We start from the raw sequence: 25,621 nt of genomic DNA on the forward strand, positions 1-25,621 counted from the left end.
GCTGCTGTAACAAATGACCACAAACTTAGTGGCTTAAAACAATACAAATGCATTCTCTTTCAGCTCTGGAGGCCAGAAATAAAGTCAGTTTCACTGGGCTAAAGTCAAGGTGCCACCAGGGCTGCCTCCTCTAGAGGATCTGGGAATAATCTGTTTCTTGCCTCTTCCAGCTACTAGAGGCTATGGGTATTCCTCATTGGCTCTGGCTCATGGCCCCTTCCTCCCATCTTCAAAGCCAACAGTGTAGTACCTTCTATCATCGCATTTCCTTATTCTTTCTGTAGTCTACTCCCCCTCTACCTCCCTCTTACAAGGACAGTTGTGATTACATTTAGGGTCCACCCAGATAACCCAGAATTATTTTCATATCTCAAATCCCTAATTTACATCACATCTGCAAAGGCCCCTTTGCTATAAAAGGTAACATTCACAGTTTCCAGGAATTCGGACCTGGATATTTTTGGGAGCTATTATTCAGCATAACACAGGTCCTGTCTCATAAATGTTTTAATTGGAAGCTGTTCGTCTATGGTAAAGAGGTTATTACTCACATACAAAGCCATCTAAAATACAATAAATGTAAATTAATTAGAAAGTGAAAAATCAATATTATTTTGACTCCTAAACATTTTATTAATTGTTCTTGGAAATTTTTGAGCCATTTCTCTTGATAAGCATAATGTAAAAAAAAACTAAAGAGCAGATTTTAGTGGGTCAATATTATCTTGGCAATCTCATGAGTACTGCTGTGCGTGTGTGCACGCACACATGCACATATAAGCACATGCAAGCTTGTGAGGGTCAGAAGATTGGATAAAGGTATACCAAAAGTGAATACTTAAAGAATTCTAATGATACCTGCATGCTGTACTCATGGAATGATTCACACTATAATAACAATCATGGTTGCTGGAATGTACATCAGTAAGTATCAGGCAATTTTAATTCAAAAGACTCTGTGCAGATTTTGAAGCAGTTGCTCTGACACCTGAGGGTGTAACTATATTTGAAGGTGTGTGGGATGTGGAGAGGAGAAGGAACTAACTTTTATTAAATGGCTACTATGTTTCAGGCACAGAGTTACAGGTTTTACAAATTTTAATGTTAATTAAGGCTCACAACAACAGATGCTGGAAGTATTAAAAGAAGAAGATAATAATACCCAGAGTGGATTAGGTAACTCTTCCAAGTTTGCCAGCTAGCAAGCAGTATAGCTAGACCCACATTTTTTGAAATCTAAATATCCATAATGGGCTTTTAGCATGCTACAGCCAATATAGGAGAGGTCAAGAGTCAAGAAAACACAGTAGTTCTTTCAGAAGAGCTCTGGGGAAAAAAGGAATGAGACAAGGGGAACAACATTATCACCCACTGCATCAGCTGACAACAGTAGTAGGTCATAATGACTGCAAAACTGTGTGCTAGGCCCTATGTAGTGATGACATCACAATACACAACTCTAAGCAAATAATGTTTCTACTTCTGATTCCTATTTCACTGTTTTGACCCTCCATCACTTATCTGGGCACAGAATATTCATGATATCACTTCTCCCCCATAAAATGGGTTTGACAACCAAGCCCAATTTCTTACTTCATCCTCAGGTGTAGCCTTACATCTTTAAATGAACAGAGATTAACTGCATAGATTTTCCATAATGGGGCTCATTCATTTTCTGTATTATAGTATTTACTTTCTAAAGCTGATTTTACTGAGATCTAGTTTTCCAGCTCATGCCACTTTAGAAATGACTGTTAAACTTGATCCAACAGGAATCTGAGTCATTGCCACAATGGGAAAACATCTGTACCATAAAGAAGATAAGACTGTCATTTCATTAGACTTCCTCTTGTCTTGAAACCATTAATCCTGGTCAATAATGGGATATTTATTTGCAGCTCACTAACTGAAATAAAACTGAAAGTGATACCATCAAGATACAGATAATTCTTTGGTAAAACCACAGCTTTAGGGTCCATGCCTCCAAGGATAATTAAAGAAATAGCTGTTGGTGTTCTGAGTCTGCTTGAGTAACCTATACTTTATGGGACAAAAGAGATAGATTAAGACGGGGTGAATCCCAACCAAGACTTCACTGAGATCTCAAGTCTACGTATTGTGAATATGTGTTATGTGTGTTTTGTGGGGAAATGAATTAGGTAAGACGTCATAAAATGAAGGACTGAGAGTCAAGGTGGTTTTTTCTTTATAATACCTATAGTAGCAAAAATCCCTTTCCTTATTTATAGACCTCCTTTCATATCCTGCCTTCATGACAGAGAAGAATATATCTCTGGTCCTTTTTAGTCAATATCTATGAACAGCTGAAAATACAATGCAAGTAAGAATTCCTTCCCAGAGTTCCTGTTTGCATTTCCATTTATTTACATATGTTCCTTTAGACCTATACAGACCCAAAACAACCTAAGATAAATGCCACTCATAACTGTATCCCTCAGGGGAGCACTGTAATTAACAAAAGCCCATATACTTGAGTTTAATTGATTAATCATTTTCCCTCAACTCTTTCCATTATAATTCAGTTGCTTTGTGTTAATTCCTTTTTTTAATAACCTCCCAACTCCTCCTATCACCCAGGCTGAGAAACCCAGGAATCAACAAAGACCCTCTCTCTCAACTCTCGCAGACAAAGACCAGTCCAACAGAATCTATCCAACTTCCTTATTCCACTTTTCCAGCTCTGATTGGATTTGTATCTATAATAAATCAAAAAGAGGTCAACTAAGAACAAAACTAACATCATTAGAATAAAATCACCTTATAAACTGGAATGCATGGTGCTAATGTTATTACTTTTCATTCTGATAAAATCACCTTATAAACTGGAATGCATCGTGCTAATGTTATTACTTTTATCTTTTTTTTTTTTAGTTTGTACTGCACATCATAGTTTTAACTTTTTTAACTTTTATTTTAAGTTCATGGTTCATGTGCAAGTTTGTTATATAGATAAATTTGTGTGATGTGGGTTTGTTGTACAGATTATTTTGTCACCCAGGTACTAAGCCTAGTACTCATTAGTTATTTTTCCTGATCCTTTCCATCCTTCTACCCTCCACCCTCTGATAGGTCCCAGTGTGTGTTGTTTCCCTCTATGACTTAAACAAAATGACAAAAAAAGAGCAAGCAACCACATTTAAAAGTGGGCAAAGAACATGAACACTTTCCTAAAGAAGATATACATGTGGCCAACAAGCATATGAAAACAAGCTCAATATCAATGATTAGAGAAATGCAAATCAAAACCACAATGAGATACCATCTCACACCAGTCAGAATGGATAATATAAAAAAAAAAAAACATAGATGCTGTCAAGGTTGCAGAGAAAAAGGAACATGTATACATGGTTGGTGGGAATGTAAAATAAGTTCAACCACTGTGGAAGACAGTGTGGCAATTCCTCAAAGATCTAAAGACAGAAATAGACCATTCAACCCAGTAATCCCCTTACTGGGTATATACCCAATGGAATATAAATCATTCTGTTATAAAGACATGCACACATATGTTCATTACAGCACTATTCACAAAAGCAGAGACATGGAATCAACCTAAATACCCATCAATGATAGACTGGATAAAGAAAATATGCTACCTATATACCATGGAATACTATCCAACCATAAAAAAGAATGAGATCATGTGCTTTACAGGGACATGGATGGAGCTGGAGCCCATTATCCTTAGAAAACTAATGCAGGAACAGAAAACCAAACATTGCATGTTCTGACTTACAAGTGGGAGCTGAATGATGAGAATGCATGGACACACAGAGGGGAACAACATATTATTTTTATCTTTACTTGAAAAGTATGTCTTGGTTTCCTCGATATAAAATTCAAGACCTTGGGGATGCAGACAAAATAAGTTGTTTCATTTGGGGTTTGTGATAGGCTGAATAATAGCCCTCTCAGGATGGCTACATCCTAATAACCAGAACCTGTGAATATTTTACCATAACCACACATCACAAAAGGACCTATGAAGCTACAATTAAATTAAGGTTCCTGAGAGTGACAGATTATTATGGGTTATCTGGATAGACCCAATGTAATCAGAAGAGTCCTTATAAGAAGGAAAAAAGGGTCAGAGTCAGACGAGAAGAGGGCAAGGGCCCCAATAGTCTCAACCCCTTACAGCATACATTCAAATACAAAATACCATCTAAATCTCATCAGCTCAAAAGTCCCAAACCTTATCATCTAAAGAATCTATAGGTGAGGTTCTGGATATAATCCATCCTGGAGCAAAATACCTCTCCATCTGTGGATCTGTGAAACTAGAAAATAAGTTATCAGCTCAAAAAGTACAATGGTGGCACAGGCATAGATAACCAATATAGACATTCTCATTCAAATGGGAGAAAACAGAAGGGAAAAAGGGGTCACTATTCCCATGACATTTTGCAATCCAACTGAGAAAATTCTATCATGTTTCAAAACCCAGGAATAATCCTCTGTGGCTGGAGGCTCCATCCTCTGGGCCCATGGCTCTGCCATGACCTCAGAGTTATCCTTTTATCATGAAGGGCAATGTTTCTAAACCTGAGTTATTTTATTAGCCTGTTTTCTAACTGGAGAATTTCGGAAGTGAAACAACCTTTATCATTTTGTTCTTTCTCTGTCTCTTTCAGTCCAAGCTGTCAGTGTTTCTGCTGATACAACATTCTCAAAAACTTTGTGGGTCTCCCACATACGTTACAGGGAGTAAATCCATCAAACAACAGGCTCTTCCACAAATATATGCAGGATAATCCCATCTTTATTCCTGGCTCCTGTTGAGATCTGTGAGGGGATCCATGAGTCATATACTTAATCTTTTCAAATACTTTTTTCTGTGATTAAAATAGTGACCTTTATCTAAAACTGTTCCAAGGCATGAGCAAAAGGCTGCTCAGCCAACCTTTGGCATTCTCTCCAGAGCATACTTTCTTGTAATCAAATCTTCTAACTTTAACAGTTTTTGAAAGCTGAATAGACTGAGAATTTCCTAAATTATCAAGTCCTAGTTCCTTTTTGTTTAACAGTTCTTCCCTTAATCTATTTCTTTCCTCTCACATTTTACTATAAGAAACAAGAAACCAAGCCACATTTTCAAGAGTGTGCTTGGATTTCCAAGCAAATCTCCTTGGCTAAATCTTCACGTTCACGGCTTAGAAATGCTATTTCCCACATGACTGTAGAACAAAATTCTGCTGAATCTTCTGCCACCAAATAACAAAAAACCCTTAATTCCATCTGGGCCATCATGAGGAGTTCCTTTAATATTCCTATTTCTATATTTATAATAATTTTAATATTCTCTAAGACAAATTAATTTTTCTCTATTATATTCCTCACTTCCTTCTGAGCCCTTACTGGCAGAGTCCTTAATATCTATATTTCCACTAGCAGTCTGTTCACAGAAATCTAGGCTTTTCTATCATGCTCCTCAACATTCTTCCAGCCTCTTCCCACTGGAAGCCACAATCACATTTTTAGGTATTTGTTAGAGCATAACCTCACTTCCGAATCTATGTTAGCATCCTACTGCTGCTGCAATAAATTCCCACTAACTTAGTGGCTTGAAACAATGCAAATTTATCTTACTCTTCTGGAGGTTAGAAGTCTCAAATAGATTTTGAAATGTACTGACATTTGTGAGTACTACACCACTAAAATTAAAGTGTCATAATGTTCATTCCTGATGGATACTTTAGGGAAGGATCTATTCCTTGCCTTTTCCAGCTTCAAAAGGCTGCCCGTACTCCATGGCTCATGGCTACATCACTTGGATCTCTACTTCTGTCATCACATCTCTTTCTCACCCTCTGCTTCTGTCATGGCATTGCTTTTTATGACCCTACCCCTCATTCTTTCTTCTCATAAGAACCCTTGTGATTTATCTGGACCCACAGAAGTAATCCAGGATAATCTCATCTCAAGAACACTACTTTAATCACCTGTGAAGAACTTTTTGCTATGCAGGCATACCTCATTTTACTGTGCTTTGCTTTATTGCTCTTTGCAGATACTGCCTTTTTACAGATTGAAGTTTTGTCACAACCCTGCATGGAGCAAGCCTACTAGCACCATTTTTCCAACAGCATGTGCTCACCTCATGTCATGGTGTCATATTTTGATAATTCTCACAATATTTCAAGTTTTTTATTATTATTATATTTTGTGTGGTGATCTGTGATCAGTGACCTTTGATGTTACTACTGTTATCACTTGAGGCACCATGATCTACTATCATATAGGATGGTAAACTTAATCAATAAATGTTGTGTGTGCTCTGACTGCTCCACCAACCAGCCTTTGCCCTGTCTTGTTCTTTCTCCTTGGGCCTCCTCATTCCTGAGACACAATAATATTGAAATTAGACTGATAAATAACCCTATAATTACTTCTAGTGTTCCAGGGAAAAGAAGAGTCATACATCTCATTTTAAATCAAAAGCTACAGGCCCAGTGCAGTGGTTCATGCCTGTAATCCCAGCACTTTGGGATGCCGAGGCAGACAGATCACCTGAGCTCAGGAGTTCGAGACCAGCCTGGCCAATGTGGTGAAATCCCATCTCTATTAAAAATACAAAAAAAAAAAAAATTTAGCTGGGCACGGTGGCAGGCTCCTGTAATCCCAGCTACTCAAGAGGCTAAGGCAGGAGAATAGCTTGAACCTGGGAGGCAGGGGTTGCAATGAGCAGAGATTGCACCACTGAACTCCAGACTAGGCAACAGAGCACGAGTCCATCTAAAAAAAAAAAAAAAAAAAAAAAAAAAAAAGCTACAAATGATTAAGCTTGGTGAGGTAGGTATGTCAAAAGCTGAGACAGGCCAAAACCTAGGCCTCATGTACTAAACAGTTAGTAAATGTATTATGTAAGAAATACATTTCAAGTTGTGAATGCAAAGGAAAAGTTCTTGAAGGAAATTAAAAGTGCTACTTCAGTGGACACACAAATGGTAAGAAAGGTAAACAACCTGATTGCTGATATGGCAGAAGTTTGAGTGCTGTGGAAAGATCAAACCAGTCACAACATTTACTTAAGCCAAATGCTAATCCAGAACAAGGCCCTAACTCTCTTCAATTCTATGAAGGCTGAAAGAGGCAAAGAAACTGCAGAAGAAAATTTTGAAGCTAGCAGGGGTTCATGAGGTTTAAGGAAAGAAGTCATTTCCATGACATAAAAGCACAAGGAGAAGCAGCAAGTGCTGATGGAGAAGCTGTAGCAAGTTATCCAGAAGATCCAGCTAAATTGATAAAGGTGACTACATTAAACAACAGATTCTCAGTGTAGATGAAACAGCCTTCTATTGGAAGAAGATTCCATCTAGGACTCTAATAACCAGAGAGGATAAGTCAATGTCTGGCTTCAAAGCTTCAAAGAACAGGCTCACCGTTTTGTTAGGTTGTAATGCAGCTGGTAACTTTAAGTTGAAGCCAATGCTCATTTGCCATTCTGAAAACACCAGGGCTTTTAAGAATGATGTTAAATGTACTCTGCCTGTGCTCTATAATAAAATTATAATAAAGCCCGGATGACAGTACATTTGTTTACAGCACAGTTTACTGACCATTTTAAGCCCACTGTTGAGACCTACTACTTATAAAGATTCCTTTCAAATTATTATTGCTCATTGACAATGCACCTAGTTACCCACGAGCTCTGACTGGAGGTGTACAAGGAGACTAATGTTGTTTTCATGGGTGGTAATGAGGGAAGAGAGAGTCCTTCTCACATTGTTTTATATTGTGTTATACTCAGTACCTGTTCTACAAAAAAAAACAAGGAAGTGAAACCAAAGGCAGGCAGCCAGGCGCCAAGCACCAGACCCAAAACCAGACCTGAAACCAGGCCTAGGCCTGCCTGGCCTAAACCTAGTAGTTAAAAATCAACTCATGACTTAGTAACCAATGTTATCCATAGATTCCAGAGATTGTACAGAAAAACACTGTGAAACTCCCTGCTCTGTTCTGTTTCACTCTACCAGTGCATGAAACCCCTGTCACGTATCCCCTAGATTGCTCAATCAATCACGACCCTTTCATGTGAAATCTTTAGTGCTGTGAGCCCTTAAAAAGGACAGAGATTGTGCACTCGGGGAGCTCGGATTTTAAGACCGTACCTTGCCGATGCTCCCAGCTGAATAAAACCCTTCCTTCTACAACTCTGAGGGGTTTTGTCTGCGGCTCATCCTGCTGCATTTCTTGGTTCCCTGACCGGGAAGCAAGGTGACTGATGGATGGCCGAGGCAGCCGCTTAGGCGGCTTAGGCCTGCCCTGTGGAGCATCCCTCCGGGGGACTCTGGCCAGCCTGAGTGACGCAATCCAAAGAGCACTCCTGGGTAGGCAATTGTCCCGGTGGAACGCCTCGCCAGAGCAGCAGGTAGCAGGCCCCTGCGGAGGATTAATACAGTGGCTGAACACCGGGAAAGGAACAGGCACTTAGAGTCCGGACGTCTGAAACTTGGTAAGACTAGTCTTTGAAACTTGCCCACTCCATTTGAGTGGAAGCGTGGCCTGATCACCCACAGTGTGCCTGTATCGGCACTTTTGTTCTGGTTTTGACTTGACTTGAATTGCTGAATACTTTGGTTTTGGTTTTATCTTGGCTTGAATTTCCTGGTATTCTGATTTTGGTTTGGTATAAGTGATAAAAGCGTGTGTGTGCCCTCTTTACCCGTTCTTTGTTTTATGGTGAGTGTGTGATGTAAGCATGGTATTTTGTCTTGAGAAAACATGGGTCAGGCGCAAAGTAAGCCCACCCCATTAGGAACTATGTTAAAGAATTTCAAGAAAGGATTCAATAGAGACTATGGAGTCACTATGACTCCAGGAAAACTTAGAACTTTGTATGAAATAGACTGGCCAGCATTAGATGTAGGTTGGCCATCAGAAGGAAGCCTAGATAGGTCTCTAGTTTCAAAGGTATGGCACAAAGTAACTGGCAAGCCAGGACACCCAGATCAATTCCCATATATAGATTCCTGTTTACAGCAAGTTTTAGATACCCTGCAGTGGTTAAGGGGACAGGCAGCAGCAGTACTAGTAGCAAAGGGACAGTTAGTTAAGGAAGGTTCTCGCTCCACTGGCCGAGGGAAGCCGGCACCTAAAGTTCTGTCTGACCCAGAGCCCGAGGACTCATGGCAGGAGATAGCACCAACAGTGTCCCCCACCCCTTATCAAGCAGAGAGGCCCCCTTCTCCTGAGCCCACAGCCCCTAGGCCACCCAGAGTAGACAAGAAAGGAAGTGAAGCTGCAGGAAAAACTCCTCCCTTGGCAGCTCGCTTGCAGCCCAAGACTGGAATCCAAATGCCCCGAGAGAGAGCGATATGCTGGGATAGATGAGGACGGACACAAGGTGGAAAGGTGTGCCTTTATGTATCATCCTTTCACCTCTGCTGACCTCCTCAATTGGAAAAATAACACTCCATCTTACACTGAAAAGCCTCAAGTTCTAATTGACTTGCTCCAAACAATTATGCAGACTCATAATCCTACTTAAGCTGATTGCCACCAGTTACTCATGTATCTCTTTAACACAGATGAAAGGTGAAGGGTGCTCCAGGTGGCAACTAAATGGCTAGAGGAGCACGTCCCAGCTGATTACCAAAATCCCCAGGAATACATAAGAATTCAGCTGTCAGGAACAGACCCTCAATAGGATCCAAATGAAGGACCAGATATGGATAGGCTAAGACGGTACCGAGAGGCACTAATTGAAGGTCTGAAAAACAGGGGCTCAAAAGGCCACTAATGTAAATAAAGTGTCTGAAGTCATCCAAGGAAAGGAGGAAAGCCCAGCCCAGCTCTATGAAAGACTGTGTGAGGTCTATCGCACGTACACTCCTTTCGATCCAGATAGTCCTGAAAATCAGCGTATGATTAACATGGCCTTAGTTAGTCAGAGCGTGGAAGATATCTGGAGAAAACTGCAAAAACAGGCTGGGTTTGCAGGAATGAATACCTCGCAGTTACTGGACATAGCTAATCAAGTATTTGTAAATAAAGATGCAACAAGCCGCCGAGAAAGCTGTAAGGAAGGTGAACACCAGGCCAGGCGAAACACTGATTTGCTGGCTGCGGCAATTAGAGGAATCCCCCTGAAAGGGCAGGGAAAGGGAGGTTCTGTGAGGAATGCCCTGTCCAATCACTCATGTCTGCAGTGTAACCAATGTGTCTACTGTAAATAAATAGGACATTAGTAAAATAAATGTCCCCAACTAAAGGAAAAGCAAGGTGATACAGAACAAAAGGCCTCAGACAAAGATGAAACGACTTTGTTCAATCTGGCTGAAAGACTACTAGACTGAAGGGGACCAGGCTCAAACGCCCCCAAGAAGCCCATGGTCAGGATGACAACAGGGGGCAAGGACATTAAGTTTCTGGTCGATACCAGAGCCTAACACTCAGTAGTAACCACCCTGGTGGCCCCCTTATCTAAAAAGACCATTGATATAATTGGAGTAACAGGAGTCTCCGCCAAGCAGGCTTTTTGCCTACCGCAGACCTGCTCGGTAGGAGGACATAAAGTGACTCATCAATTTCTGTATATTCCTGACTGCCCCTTGCCTTTGTTAGGAAGAGACTTGCTTAGCAAGCTGAGAGCCACCATTTCCTTTACAAAACAGGGCTCTTTACAGCTGAAGTTACTGGAAATAGGAGCCATCATAGCCCTTACAGTCCCCCAGGAAGAAGAGTAGAGACTTTTTCTAACTGAACCAGGTCAAGAAATAAAACCAATTCTAGCTAGGCGATGGCCCTGAGTATGGGCAAAGGACAATCCTCTGGGGCTGGCAATCAATCAAGCCCCTATACTCATAGAAGTTAAGCCTGAGGCCCAGTCAATCTGACAAAAGCAGTATCCAGTTCCCAAGGAAGCCCTTAAAGGAATACAGACTCATCTTAGACACTTAAAAGCCTTCAGAATTATAGTTCCTTGCCAGTCTCCATGGAACATGCCCCTCCCACCTGCCCCTAAACCAGGGACCAAAGACTATCGACCCATTCAGGACTTACGCTTGGTAAACCAAGCTACAATGACTCTGCACCCAAAGTTCCTAACCCTTACACACTGTTAAGATTGCTGCTGGCTGAGGATGGCTGGTTTACCTGCCTGGACTTGAAAGATGCCTTCTTTAGCATCAGACTAGCTCCTGAGAGCCAAAAGCTGTTTGCCTTTCAGTAGGAAGATCCAGGGTCAGGTGTCACCACTCAGTACTTAGACTCGGCTTCCCCAAAGGTTCAAAAATTCCCTCACCATCTTCGGGGAGGTGTTGGCTCAAGACCTCCAGAAGTTTCCTACTAAAGACCTAGGCTGTGTCTTGCTCCAGTACGTGGACGATCTTCTGCTAGGACACTCTACGGCAGTCGGGTGTGCAAAAAGGATGGATGCCCTGCTTCGGCACCTGGAGGACTGTAAGTATAAGGTGTCCAAGAAGAAAGCTCAGATCAGCAGATAGCAGGTATGCTACCTAGGATTCACTATTTGAAAAGCGGAGCACAGCCTAGGGTCAAAAAGAAAGCAGGTCATCTGCAGCCTACCGGAACCTAAAACCAGGAGGCAAGTAAGAGAAATTTTAGGAGCTGTGAGGTTTTGCAGATTATAGATTCCAAACTTTGTGGTGCTAGCCAAATCATTGTACGGGGTTACAAAGAGGGGCAACCAAGAGCCCTTTGAATGAGGACCTCCACAGCAGCAAGCCTTTTATAAGTTAAAAGAAAAACTTATGTCAACCCCAGCTCTAGGATTACCAGATTTGACAAAGCCCTTCATGCTCTATGTGTCAGAAAAAGAAAAAATGGCAGTAGGAGGTTTAACTCAAACTGTAGGACCCTGGCCAAGACCAGTGGCCTACCTCTCAAAACAACTAGATGAAGTTTCTAAAGGCTGGCCTCCATGTCTAAGAGCCTTGGCGGCAGTGGCCTTATTAGCACAAGAAGCGGATAAGCTAACCCTTGGACAAAACCTAAATACAAAAGCCCCCCATGCGGTAGTAACTCTGATGAGTACCAAAGGACACTGTTGGCTAACAAATGCTAGATTAACAAGTAGCAAGGCTTGTTATATGAAAACCCCCACATAACCATTGAAGTCTGTAACACTTTAAATCCTGCCACCTTGCTCCCAGTATCCGACAGCCCTGTTGAACATAACTGTGTAGAGGTGTTAGACTCAGTCTATTCTAGCAGACCCAATCTTCAAGACCAGTCATGGGCATCGGTAGACTGAGAATTATACGCAGACGGGAGCAGCTTCATCAACTCACAAGGAGAAAGGTGTGCAGGATATGCAGTAGTAACCTTAGATGATGTTATTGAAGCTAAGCCATTGCCCCAGGGCACTTCGGCCCAAAAAGCAGAACCCATTGCTTTAACTCAGGCTCTGGAACTTGGTGAAAGTAAGACTATAAGCATCTATACTGATTCTCGATATGCCTTTCTAACCCTTCAAGTACATGGAGTATTATATAAAGAAAAAGGCCTGTTAAATTCTGGAGGAAAGGACATAAAATATCAACAAGAAATTCTACAATTATTAGAAGCAGTGTGGAAACCCCAAAAGGTGGCAGTCATGCATTGCTGAGGACACCAGCAAGTTTCCACATCGGTGAGCCAAGTAAACTCCCGAGCAGACACAGAGGCACGAAAAGCAGCATCTACTCCTTATCAGGCACAGCCCCACTAATCCCTCAAACACTTGATCTGGTGCCTACTTATTCTAAAGAGGAAAAAGATTTTCTTCAGGCAGAAGGAGGACAAACAATAAAGGAAGGATAGATAAAGTTACCAGATGGAAGAATAACTGTGCCACAGCTGCTAGGAGCCGCAGTTGTGCTGGCTGTACATGAAACTACCCATTTAGGCCAAGAATCACTTGAAAAGCTGTTAGGCCAGTATTTCTACAACTCACACTTGCCAGCTCTTTCTAAAACAGTAGTGCAGCGATGCGTTACCTGTCGACAGCACGATGCAAAGCAAGGCCCCTCTGTGCCTTCTGGTATACAAGCCTATGGAGCGACTCCTTTTAAAGATCTTCAAGTAGATTCACAGAGATGCCTAAATGCAGAAGTAACAAGTATTTACTGGTTCTAGTGTGTACTTACTCTAGGTAGGTGGAGACTTATCCAACACAAACTGAAAAAGCTCGTGAAGTAACCCGTGTGCTTCTTCGAGATCTCATCACTAGGTTTGGACCGCCTCTACGAATCGGCTCAGATAATAGGCTGGCATTTGTGGCTGACTTGGTACAGAAGATGGCAAAGGTATTAGGAATCACATGGAAGTTACATGCCGCTTACCGACCTCAGAGTTCCGGAAAGGTGGAGCAAATGTATCCAACTATCAAAAATAGTTTAAGGAAAGTATGTCAGGAGACAGGATTAAAATAGATACAAGTCTTTCCTATGGTATTATTTAAAATTAGGTGTACCCCCTCTAAGAAAACAAGATACTCCCCCTATGAAATTCTGTATCATAGGCCTCCTATACTGTGAGGAGTTCCAGGTACTCCCCAAGAGTTAAGTGAGATTGAATTACAACAGCAGCTACAGGCCTTAAGGAAAATTACCCAGACAATCTCAACTTAAGTAAATGAGAGGGGCCCAGTCAGCTTATTCTCCCCAGTTCATTCTTTTTCTCCAGGTAACTGTGTGTGGATCAAGGACTAGAACGTGGCTCCTTTGCGGCCACAGTGAAGAGGACCCCAGACTGTCATCCTGACCACTCCCACAGCTGTAAAGGTGGAAATAATCCCAGCCTGGATTCACCACAGCCGCGTGAAGCCTGCAGCAGCTGAGACCTAAGAGGCCAAACTAAGCCTAGACAATCTCTGCAAAGTGACCCTGAGGAAAATGACAAGCCCTGCTCCAGTCACACCTGGAAGGTGACTGGTCTACACACAGCCAAAGCATGAGGAGAATCATCGTAGGATTTATTTTCCTTATAACATGGACTTGTGTCGTAAAAGCTTCCACTGCTTCTTCCCACACAGAGGACTGCCTTCAGTGCATACATCAGGTCACTGAGGTAGGAAAACAAGTTAAGACAACCTTTTGGTTTTATAGTTATTATGAATGCCTAGGAATTCTAAAAGGAACCTGTTCGTATAATAACACTCAGTACAAAGTATGTAATCCAGAAGTGGCCAGCCCAATGTGTGCCATGACCCCTCTGAACCCCCCATGATCACAGTCTTTGAAGTAATACTACGGACTGGTCCTTTTCTAGGTGACACTAATAAGGTAATAGCTAGAACAGAAGAAAGAGAGGTCCCCAAAAATGTAACCTTAAAATTTGATGCTTGTGCTGCTATTAATAGTAAGCAGCAAGGAATAAGATGCAGTTCTCTAGATTAGAAAAAAAAAGTTACACAGCAGAAAATAAGTATATCTGTCAAGAATCATATTAATGTAAGATGTGTCAATACTGGTCTTGTGTCATTTAGGCTACTTAGAAAGAAGATAAAAAAATCCTGTTTGGCTCTGAAAAAGAAAAGTCAGCCCCTACTGCATGAGTAGGATCTGCAACCCTTTAGAATTAGTAATCACAACCCCTCAGACCCAAAATAGAATAAAAGAAAATACGTATCATTAGGCATTGATAGGAAAAGACTAGATCCTAGCGTAAGCATCCTAATAAAAGGAGAAGTTATTTTTATTTAAGGAAAGTATGTCAGTACTTTAAGGAAAGTATGTCAGGAAACAGGATTAAAATAGATACAAGTCCTTCCTATGGTATTGTTTAAAATTAGGCGTACCCCCTCTAAGAAAACAAGATACTGGTTCTGGAGAACCAGTATTTCAGACTTTCTATGACGAACTAAACGTGCCAGTACCTGAGATTCCAGGAAAAACTAAAAATTTGTTTTTGCAATTAGCTGAACTAATGTAGCCCAGTCTCTAAAAGTCACTTCATGTTATGTTTGTGGAGGAACCATACAGGAGATTAATGGCGATAGGAAGCCCGAGAGTTAGTTCCTACAGACCCAGTTCCTAATAAATTCCTGGCCCAAAAGAACTACGCTGACAATTTTTAGGTTCTAAAGGTCTCAATTATTAAACAGTATTGCATAGCTAGAGAAGGAAAAAGATTCACTCATCCTGTAGGGTGTAGGACGGCTTAGTTGTCTTAGGCAAAAGCTGTATAACAGAACCACAAAAACAGTTAATAGTGGAGTTCCAATTACACAGAAAGAAATCCATTCAGTAAATGTCCAAAGTTGCAGACTGTTTAGGCCCACTCAGAATTCCACCAGGACTAGACTGCCCCCACCGGATTATACTGGATATGTGGACACAGAGCTTAAACTAAGCTGCTGGATCAGTAGACAGGGAGCTGTGAAACTGGCACCATTAAACCATCTTTCTTCTTACTGCCCATAAAAACAGGCAAACTCCTAGGCTTCCCAGACTACGCTTCCCGTGAAAAACGAAGCATAGCCATAGGTGATTGGAAAGATGATGAATGGCCCCCTGAAAGAATCATACAATACTATGGACCGGCCACTTAGGCACAAGATAGCTCATGAGGATATGGGACCCCCATCTACATGCTCAACTGAATCATACGGTTACAAGCTGTTTCAGAAATTATGACTAATAAAACTGGTCAAGCCTTGACTGTTCTTCCCCAGCAAGAGACTCAGATGAGAAATGCTATCAAAATATACTAGCTCTTGACTACTTGCTAGCAGCTGAAGGAGGAGTTTGTAGAAAATTTAACCTTACTAATTGTTGTCTACACATACATGATCAGAGGCAAGTAGTTGAAGATATAGTTAAAGATATAACAAAACTGGCACATGTACCTGTGCAAGTGTGGCACGGATTTAATCCAGGAGCCATGTTAAGAAATTGGTTCCCAGCAACAGGAGGATTTAAAACTCTTATAATAGAAGTAATAATAGTAATAAGAACCTGCTTACTGCCCCCTTGTTTTCTACGTGTACTTCTCCAAATGATAAAAAGCTTCATTGCTACCTTAGTTCACCAGAATGCTTCAGCACAAGCATACTGTATGAATCACTATCAATCTATTGCACAGGAAGACATAAACAGTGAAAATGAAAGTGAGAACTCCCATTAATAAAATGAGTGAAAGTCTCAAAGGGGGGAAATGAGGGAAGAGAAAGACCTTCTCACATTGTTTTATATTGTGTTCTACTCAGTACCTGTTCTACAAAAAAAACAAGGAAGTGAAACCAAAGGCAGGCAGCCTGACGCCCGGCACCAGACCCAAAACCAGACCCAAAACCGGGACTGGGCCTGCCTGGCCTAAACCTGGTAGTTAAAAATCAACTCATGACTTAGAAACCAATGTTATCCATGGATTACAAACATTGTATAGAAAAACACTGTGAAACTCCCTGCTCTGTTCTGTTTCACTCTACCAGTGCATGAAACCCCTGTCACGTATGCCCTAGATTGCTCAATCAATCATGACCCTTTCATGTGAAATCTTTAGTGCTGTGAGCCCTTAAAAAGGACAGAGATTGTGCACTCGGGGAGCTCGGATTTTAACACCGTACCTTGCCGATGCTCCCAGCTGAATAAAACCCTTCCTTCTACAACTCTGAGGGGTTTTGTCTGCGGCTCATCCTGCTACATTTCTTGAATCAGAAATATCATTTGACCCAGCAATCCCGTTACTGGGTATATATCAAAAGAATTGTTCCATTATAAAGATACATGCACACGTATTATCACTGCAGCACTATGTACAATAGCAAAGACATGGAACCAACCCAAATGCTCATCAATGATAGACTGGATAAAGAAAATGTGGTACATATACACGATCGAATACTCTGCAGCCATAAAAAGAAATGAGACCGTGTCCTTTGCAGGGACTTGGATTAAGCTGGAAGTCATCCTAACTAACTAACTGACAGAAACAGAAGACTAACACGGGAAGAGAAAACCAAACACTGCATGTTTTCACTAATAAGTGGGAGCTGAACAATGAGAACACATTTAGTGGACTACAACATAGTGTAAATACAAGTTTTATATGCACTTGGCAATCAAAAAATTCATGTGAATTGCTCTATTGCAGTATTCACTTTATTACAGTCGTCTACAACTGAAACTGCAGTACCTCCAAGATACGCCTGTATAAAGCAACATATTCACAGTTCTGTGTATTAGAATGTGAACGTTTCTGCCATGAAAATATGCATGAATTTCTCACATTTTATAGGAAGTTTTTATTCGTCTTTCTACTTGAAAGATGGTTTTTCCAAGTATAAAATTCTAGATCAACAGCCATTTTTTGGCACCTTAAAGACAGTCCATTGTCTTTCTGGGTCCACTGTCACCCTCATCTTTTTTTCTCTGTAAGTAATGAAGTTTTGAAGTAATGAAGTAGTTTGTAAATAATGAAGTCTTGAAGTTCGCCATTTTTTTCTTCTGGTAGTTTAAATTGGATAGTTGAGGTTATTAGAGGGAACTTTTCATTTCAGTAGTTGTACTTTTGAACTCCAGAATTTCTATTTGATTTTTTAAATCATTTCTCTCTATTGATATTCTCTATTTGATGCAAAATTGTTGTCCTATCTTCCTGTATTTAATCATAGCTTCTTTTAGTTCTTTGAACATATCTATAATGGCTACTTTCTAGTCATTGTCTGCTAGTCTGACTTCTGACCACTGTCTGCCTACTGTACTTAAAGAGCATGGGTCATATTTTCTTGTTTCTTTTCATGTCTTGTAAATTTTTGTTGGTAACTGGACATTTTAGGTAATATCTCATGGCAACTCTGGGTAAACCCACCCCTGCTCTAAGCTTGTTGTTATTATTTGTTTTTTGTTTAATGACTAGCTGGATTATTTTAGCAATGTTCACTGTCCTCCTCATCTTTGCTTCTCTGTAAGTAATGAGTATTTTTCCCTTTTTGCATGTAAGTTTGTCACTGTATCACCAGATTTCAGTAAACTGAATATGACCCGAATATGACTATTTTCCACCTGCAGTGTTAAATCTTTGGTGTTGCTCTTCAAGGAGTTGCAGCTTTGTGTATGTATGCTCACATACAGTCACTAGTATGACAGTGGTTTTGACAGGACTCTTTTTGTCATTTTCTCTGACCATGTCCAGTTGTTAAGCTATACTAAGTGCCAGCTGATTTATGTACTGCTTTCAACAATACTGTGGTGCTTAAATTGTTCTATAGACTAATCCATCAAATTCAAGTTCCTTTGAAGGAGTAGTTCCTACATTGAGATTTGTTCTGTTGAGGAGCTCTGACCACAGGTGAGCTCCTACAAGCTATCTCTTTCCAAGGGTCTCTGCTTTTCCCTCTAGGCAAAATCTCAAGTCAAGTCGAGTCGAGTCAAGGCTCTGGAATTAGGGTGGCAGACAATGGCACACTCTCTCTAAACGACACCCTCACTTTAGGAGCTGAGTGCTCAGTGGGGGCCAGAGAAGGTAGAAGATGAACAGTAGCCTCCAACTTTTTGGGCTAGTTTCATCCAGAGTACAACCATCACCTTACAGACTAAGGCAAGGACAATCAGAACCCCTGTACCTCAGCAGTGCCAAACCCAAGGTAGAGCCTGCATCTTGTGAGTGGGGAGCTGTGCAGAAGAGAACTCTACTTCAGAACTTAGCCTCATCAATAGGTAGCTGTGGCAAGATGAGAAAAGCTGATATCCTACCATAGGATACCCTTCTGTCTGGGAGCTGAGAATAGAGAGAGCCTTGTATTTTGGGCTGCACCAGTTTGGAATAAAGTTTCCATCTCACTAAGTTGGGAAAGGGGATAGGAGGGAATGAGTCTCAGTTCCCCCATAGAGTCTTGCTGTTCTTACCACAATACAGACTTTCTTGAATAAATGTTTCTTCGTCTACTTATTATTTAAATGTCCCTAAGACTATTTCCAGAGACATTAAATGGTATGTTGTTGGGTATTTTTGTTTTTGTTTTGTTTCTTTTGTTTGTTTTTGAGATGGAGTTTCACTCTTTTTGCCCAGGCTGGAGGGCAATGGCATGATCTCAGCTCACTGCAACCTCCGCTTCCCAGGCTCAAGTGAGTCTCCTGCCTCAGCCTCCCTCCCAAATAGCTAGGATTACAGGTGCACACCACCACACACCTGGCTAATTTTGTTTTATGTTTGTTTGCTTTTGAGAAAATGTCTCACTCTGTCACCCAGACTGGAGTGCAGTGGCACGTTCTCGGCTCACCGCAACCTCCACCTCCCAGGCTCAAGTGATTCTGCTGCCTCAGCCTTCCAAGTAGCTGGGATTAGAAGCGTGTGCCACCATGCCCAGCTAATTTTTGTATTTTTAGTAGAGATGGGGTTTCACCATGTTGGCCAGGCTGGTCTCGAACTCCTGACCTCAAATGATCCACTCGCCTCTGCCTCACAAAGTGCTGGGATTATAGGCATGGACCACCGTGCCCAGTGTGTGTGTGTATGTGTGTGTGTGTGTTTTAATTATCTTCACCAGTTTTTCTGGAAAAAGAGTATGCTGAGCTTCTCATGCTGTTATGCCAGAAGTCCCTCCCAGTCAATTAACAAAAGTGGCAAGGTAATTCAATGAGGATACTAGAGTCTTTTTCAAAAAATGGTTCTAGACCGTGGATATGGGGAAAAATGAAACTCAACCTTTCCTTATACCATACGCAAAATAATTTGTAATGAATCACAGCATAAAATATGAGTCAAACTATTAAACTTCTAGATTGGAAGAATTATTTGTAATTTGGGGATAGGCAAAGATATCTTAGCAAAGACACAAAAAACATGAATCATACACACATAAAAATTGTAAAACTGGGCTTCATCAAAAAATTTTAAAGTTTGTCCTTTAAAATATAGTGTTGGAAAAATTAAAAGGCAAGCAAAAGACTATAAGAATAACTTTACAAATCAGAAATCTGATGAAGAACTTGTTTTTGAGATATATAAAGAATTTGTTCAACTGAATAATAAGAATATAGACAATCCAATTTAAAAATGGGCAAAAGTTTGAACAGATACTTCATCAAAGAAGATGTGAAAAATCACAAGTAAACAAATAAATGATGTTCTATAATATTGGTAGCCTTTAAGGAAATGTAAATTAAAAGCATAGGATTGCACTATTTACCTGTTAAAATGGCTAAAATTTAAAAGATTTATATATAGCAAGGGTACAGAGCAACTGTAATACTTATACATTACTGATTGGAACATAATATGGTACAGCCACTTTGGAAAGCAGTTTGGCAATTTCTCCAAAAGTTAAACACAGACATAACATACAGTGCAGTAATTTCATTCTTACATGTTTACCCAGGAGAAATAAAAACACAAAGACTTACATGCAAAGATTCATAGCTTTATTAATTATAACCAAAATCTGGAAACAACCCAAAAGTCTATCAATAGGCAAATGGATAAACATGTTGTAGTATAGCCTTACAATAAAATACTACTCAGCAATAAAAGGAATGAAAATATCAGTGAAAGAAGTCAGGCACAAAAGACTGTATGATTCTATTTGTATGAAATTCTAGAAAAAAAAAATTATAGTGCTAGAAAACAAATGTGTAGTTGCCTCGGGGTGGGACTGTTGTATGGAAATTGACCAAACGGGCATGAGAGATCTTTGGAAGAATGATGAAAATATTTTATATCTTTATTACGGTTTTAGTTACATTACATTTTTCAGACTCATCCAAATGAATCCTGAATGAGTTGTATTGTATGTAAATTATATCTCTAATTTTTTTAAAAAAAAGGCCAATAGAAGGAATGTATTAAATAGTTTAATAGTAGAGAAAGATCAGAAGGATAGAGACAGAGACGCTGTCTTCATCTATATTAACGTATTGGGTATCAGAGATTCTGAAATTATGTTAGATATCAAGTGAAAATGTTCTTTTGTCAATCATTTTCATTCAGTTATAAGACCAACATTTATCTTAAGCCAGATTTGTGAAAATTAGATTTAAAATTAATTATTGTACTATTTCACAAGAGTGTTATTGTTCCTTGCTCGTAAAAAAAAAAAAAAAAAAAAAAAAGAGCATGTTGAGATGCCATGGCTAACAAAGGATTTTTTTTCAGCAAATGTTTGCTTCCCTTTCCTCTTTGGGTCAGGTATACCTTTCACTCCCACTGCCTTTATGCTTGGCCATGCGACTTGCCTTGGCCAGTGGAATATAAGCATGCAGGATGTCTGCAGAATTTTAATTGTGTTTGCCTGGCTTAGCTTGCACTTGAACTCCTATAATCAACATACAATTACAACACAGGCAACCAATGCCTCGTTAGGCTGGATCAAAGCATGAAGCATAAGGGGCAAACTTGAACTTACCTCAAAGCCTGAAACTGAACTACAGCATAAAGCAGAGACACTTATGAGTGAGAAAATTAAAAGCTTGCCATGATGCGACTATAAATTTGGTGGAGGTTTGTTATAGCATCACTATGGCAAGAGTTGACTCATACAAAGTTAACATTTGAGGAGAAATTACAATGTTCTAGGCACTGAGCTACAAACTTTACATGTATTACCCATTTAATTATCACAATGACTCTGTAAGAGAAAACATTTTACATTGTCTTTTTAAAATACATGATGAAACTGAAGCACAAATAGGATAATTGCATTATCCAAAGTCTCAGAGCTAGTAAGTAACCAAGTAGGGTTTAAACCCAGGATGTTATAATTCTAATACTCACCCACTTCAGTTAATACATTAATTATCAAGATCAAATTGAATTTTTAAATTCTATTCTTCTAGTTGGGGTGTTATCATGGTTAAGACTCTTCAATCTCCATAAAGCCTTTTCTTCTCTTCCACCTAACCTGCCCATCTTCATACCTGTATCTAAACAACCATCTATTTACGGTACCCCAACTATTAGGTTGTCAGTAGCCTTGACTCCATTACAAGGTTAGCTGATGGACTTTCCATATAGCTTTGCAAAATTGTGCTTATTCATGTTGATTCCATTTTGCATTCCCCACAATAGCTGTTCCAAACTTTAATCACCAAGATAAGCCCTAATTTCAATATCACTCCTCACTCTCAGAGGTTCTGCCTCCAATTTCACAGTGAATGAATATTCTGTGAGGCATTACATTTCTCAACTTTTTTCCTCTCTGCCTTATACCTACCTTTACCTCTCTTTACTCCTTGCTCTTGTGTCACAGATGACTAATTCTATCCCCATATTCTTGTCTTTCTTCCTTCCCATACCTTGTTCTATAGATTTAACATCTTCCTTTTTTTCTCTCTACTGGAAAACCTACATACTCATTTCTCCCACATCATTTTTTGCTCTTGTTGTCCAGGATGGAGTGCAAAGGCATGATCTCAGCTCAACTGCAATCTCCACCTCCCGGCTTCAAGCAACTCTCCTGTCTCAGCCCCCCGAGTAGCTGGGATTACAGGCATGTGCCACCACGTCCGGCTAATTTTTGTATTTTTAGTTGAAATGGGGTTTCATCGTGTTGGTTAGGCTGGTTTGAAACACCTGACCTCAGGTGATCCACCCGCCGCGGCCTAAGTGCTGGGATTACAAGCATGAGCCACTGTGCCCAGCCCTATTTCTCCCAATCTTAAGCCAACTTTCCCACAAACCTGATGCCTCCACAAACCACCAACTCATCTTTCTCCTTGCTTTCACTATTAAACTTTTTGACAAAGTAAGTGCTGTATCAGCTATCTTTACTTTTTCACCTCCAAGTCACTCCTTAGTACACTATAATATAAGTTCCCCTTCTGTGAACTTTACCAAAATTATTCTCTCAAAGGACACTCTGACCTCAAATGGTCCACCTGCCTCTGCCTCCCAAAGTGCTAGGATTATAGGTGTGAACCACCGTGACCAGCATGCACGCGTGTGTGTGTGTATGTGTATGTGTGTGTTTTAATTATCTTCACCAGTTTTTCTGGAGAAAGGAGGATACTAGAGTCTTTTTCAAAAAATGGTTCTAGACAACGGATATAGGAAAAAATGAAACTCAACCTTTCCTTATACCATATGCAAAATAATTTGGAATGAATCATAGCATAAAATATGAGTCAAACTATTAAACTTCTAGAAGAAAACACAGGAAGAATTATTTGTAGATTTATTTGAAGAATTATTTGGACAGTTTCCAAATTGCCCAAGTCAGTGATCTCCTCTCAGTTATCATCTTAACGAAGCCTTTCTCTAGTTTTAAATGACTCTGTTGACCACATATATCAACTGCATCCCTCCAGACCCACACCACACCTCAGTGATCCTCCTTCTGTGTTCTCTATTATGGTTACTGGTACCATTCAGTCACCCAGCCTAGAAGCATTAAGGTCAATCTACTCTTTTTCCTCTCTCACATCATAGCCTCTTAACATCTCCAATATTATTTTTATTACTATTTTACTCTTATAATCTCTCAGTTGGACTATTCAAAAAGTCTTCTAAGATGGAAATTGATAGCAATAAACACCTACATCAAGAAAAGTAGAAAGATTTCAAATAATCAGTCTGATGATGCACGTAAAGGAATTAGAAAAGAAAGAATAAGCCGAATACCAAAGTTAGCAGAAGGAAAGAAGTAATAAAAATTAGAGCAGAAGTAATAAAAATCAGATCAGAAATAAATGAAATAGAGACTACAAAAATAAAAAAGATCAATGAAACGGAAAGTTGGCTTTTCAAAAAGATAAATAAAATTGGTAAACCACTAGGTAGACTAACCAAGAAAAAAATGAGAAGCCCAAATAAATAAAATCAGAAATTAAGAAATGGAACATCAAAACCAATACCTTAGAAATACAAAATATCATTGGAGACTATTATTAATAGCTATACATAAATAAACTGGAAAACCCAGAGGAAGTGGATACATTCCTGGACATATACAACCTACCAAGAATAAATCAGGAAGAAACAGAAAACCTGAACAGACCAATAATAAGTAATTAAATTGAATCTGTAATAAAAAGTCTCCCAACAAAGAAAAGCCTTGGACCAGATGGCTTCACTGCCAAATTCTACCAAACATGTAAAGAAGAACTAGTACCAATTCTCCTCAAACTATTCCAAACAAATAAAGTGGGGGGAGTTCTCCCTAACTCATTCTATGAGGCTAGAATTACCCTGATACTAAAGCCAGACAAGGACATATACCAAAAAAAAAAAGAATATCCCTAATGAACATAGACACAAGAATCTTCAACAAAATAATAGTAAAGTGAATATAATAGCACATCAAAAAGATAATACATACACCATGATGTAGTTGGAATTATCCCAGGTTGCAAGGATGTTTCAACATATGCATATCAATAAACATATGACATCAACAGAATGACGGACAAAAATGATATGATCATCGATAGGTACAGAAAAAGCATTTGATAAAATTCAACATCCTTTCATGATAAAAATTGTCAACAAGCTAGGTATAGAAGGTAGATATCTCAGCATAACAAAGGCCATATATGATAAACCCACAGCTAACATCATACTGATGGGGAAAGCTGAAAGCATTTCCTCTAAGAACTAGAACAAGACAAGGATTTCCACTTTCACCACTCTATGCAACACAGTACTGGAAGTCCTAGCCAGAGCAATTGGGCAAGAGAAAGAAAGAAAAGGTGTCCAAACTGGAAAAGAAGTAAAATTGTCCCTGTTTGCAGACAATTTGATATTATATTTAGAAAAATCAAACGAGCCCACCAAAAGAAAAAAACTCTTCAAACTGATAAACTAATTCAGTAAAGTTGCAGGATGCAAAATCAGCATACGAAAATCACCAGTATTTTTATACACCAAAAATGAAATAGCTGAAAACGAAATCAAGAAGGCAATCTTATTTACAATAGCTACAAACAAAATAACTAAAAATAAATTTAACCAAGAAGGTGAAAGACATGTAGAAGGAAAACTACAAAACACTGATAAAAGAAACTGAAGAGGGCATAAACAAAGAGAAAGACATCCCATGTTCACGAATCAGAAGAATTTTATGGTAAAGAATTCAAAAGCACAGACAACAAAAACAATAGGCAAATGGAATTACATTAAACTAAAAAGCTTCTGCACAGCAAAGGAAACAATAAACAGAGTGGAGAGACAACCTATTGAATGAAAGAAAGTATTTGCAAACTATTCATCCAACAAGGGACTAATATCTAGCATATAAGGAACTCAAATGATTCAACAATAAAAAATCTAATAATCCCATTAAAAATAGGCAAAGGAAATGAATAGACACTTCTCACAAGAAGACATACAAATGGCCACCAGGGATATGGAAAATGTCAACATGACTAACATCAGGGAAATGTATATTAAAACCACAATGAGATCTCATCTTTCCCCAGTTAGAATGACTATTACTAAAAGACAACAGATGCTGGTGAGAATGCAGAGAAAGGGAACTTTTATATGCTGTTGATAAAAATGTAAATTAGTACAGCTGCTATGGAAAACAGTATGGAGATTTCTCAAAAAAACTAAAAATAGAACTACCATGAGATTCAGCAATCACACTGCTGGTTATTTATCAAAGGAAAGGAAATTAGTATATCAAAGGGATACCTGCACCTTCGTGTTTATTACAGCAGTATTCACAACAGCAAAGACATGGAATCAACTTAAGTGCCCATCAACGGATGAATGGATA

The 25,621-nt window shown here is 39.6% G+C and overlaps 1 protein-coding gene and 1 long non-coding RNA gene across 10 annotated transcripts in view; both read right to left on the minus strand.

Moving 5' to 3' along the window:
* The window catches only part of ANKS1B (ankyrin repeat and sterile alpha motif domain containing 1B), a 1,295,786-nt gene that overhangs the window by 1,006,665 nt on the left and 263,500 nt on the right, over positions 1-25,621 (minus strand). The window lies entirely within an intron of this gene.
* Positions 2,872-19,766, minus strand: LOC126931295 (uncharacterized). Its single transcript, XR_007717822.1, has 2 exons — positions 16,535-19,766; positions 2,872-8,132 (listed from the first exon to the last, which is right to left on the minus strand). It is a non-coding gene; the product is annotated as an uncharacterized LOC126931295 (long non-coding RNA).

Source organism: Macaca thibetana, chromosome 11 (assembly GCF_024542745.1).
Source record: "Macaca thibetana thibetana isolate TM-01 chromosome 11, ASM2454274v1, whole genome shotgun sequence".
Classification (NCBI taxonomy): Eukaryota; Metazoa; Chordata; class Mammalia; order Primates; family Cercopithecidae; genus Macaca; species Macaca thibetana.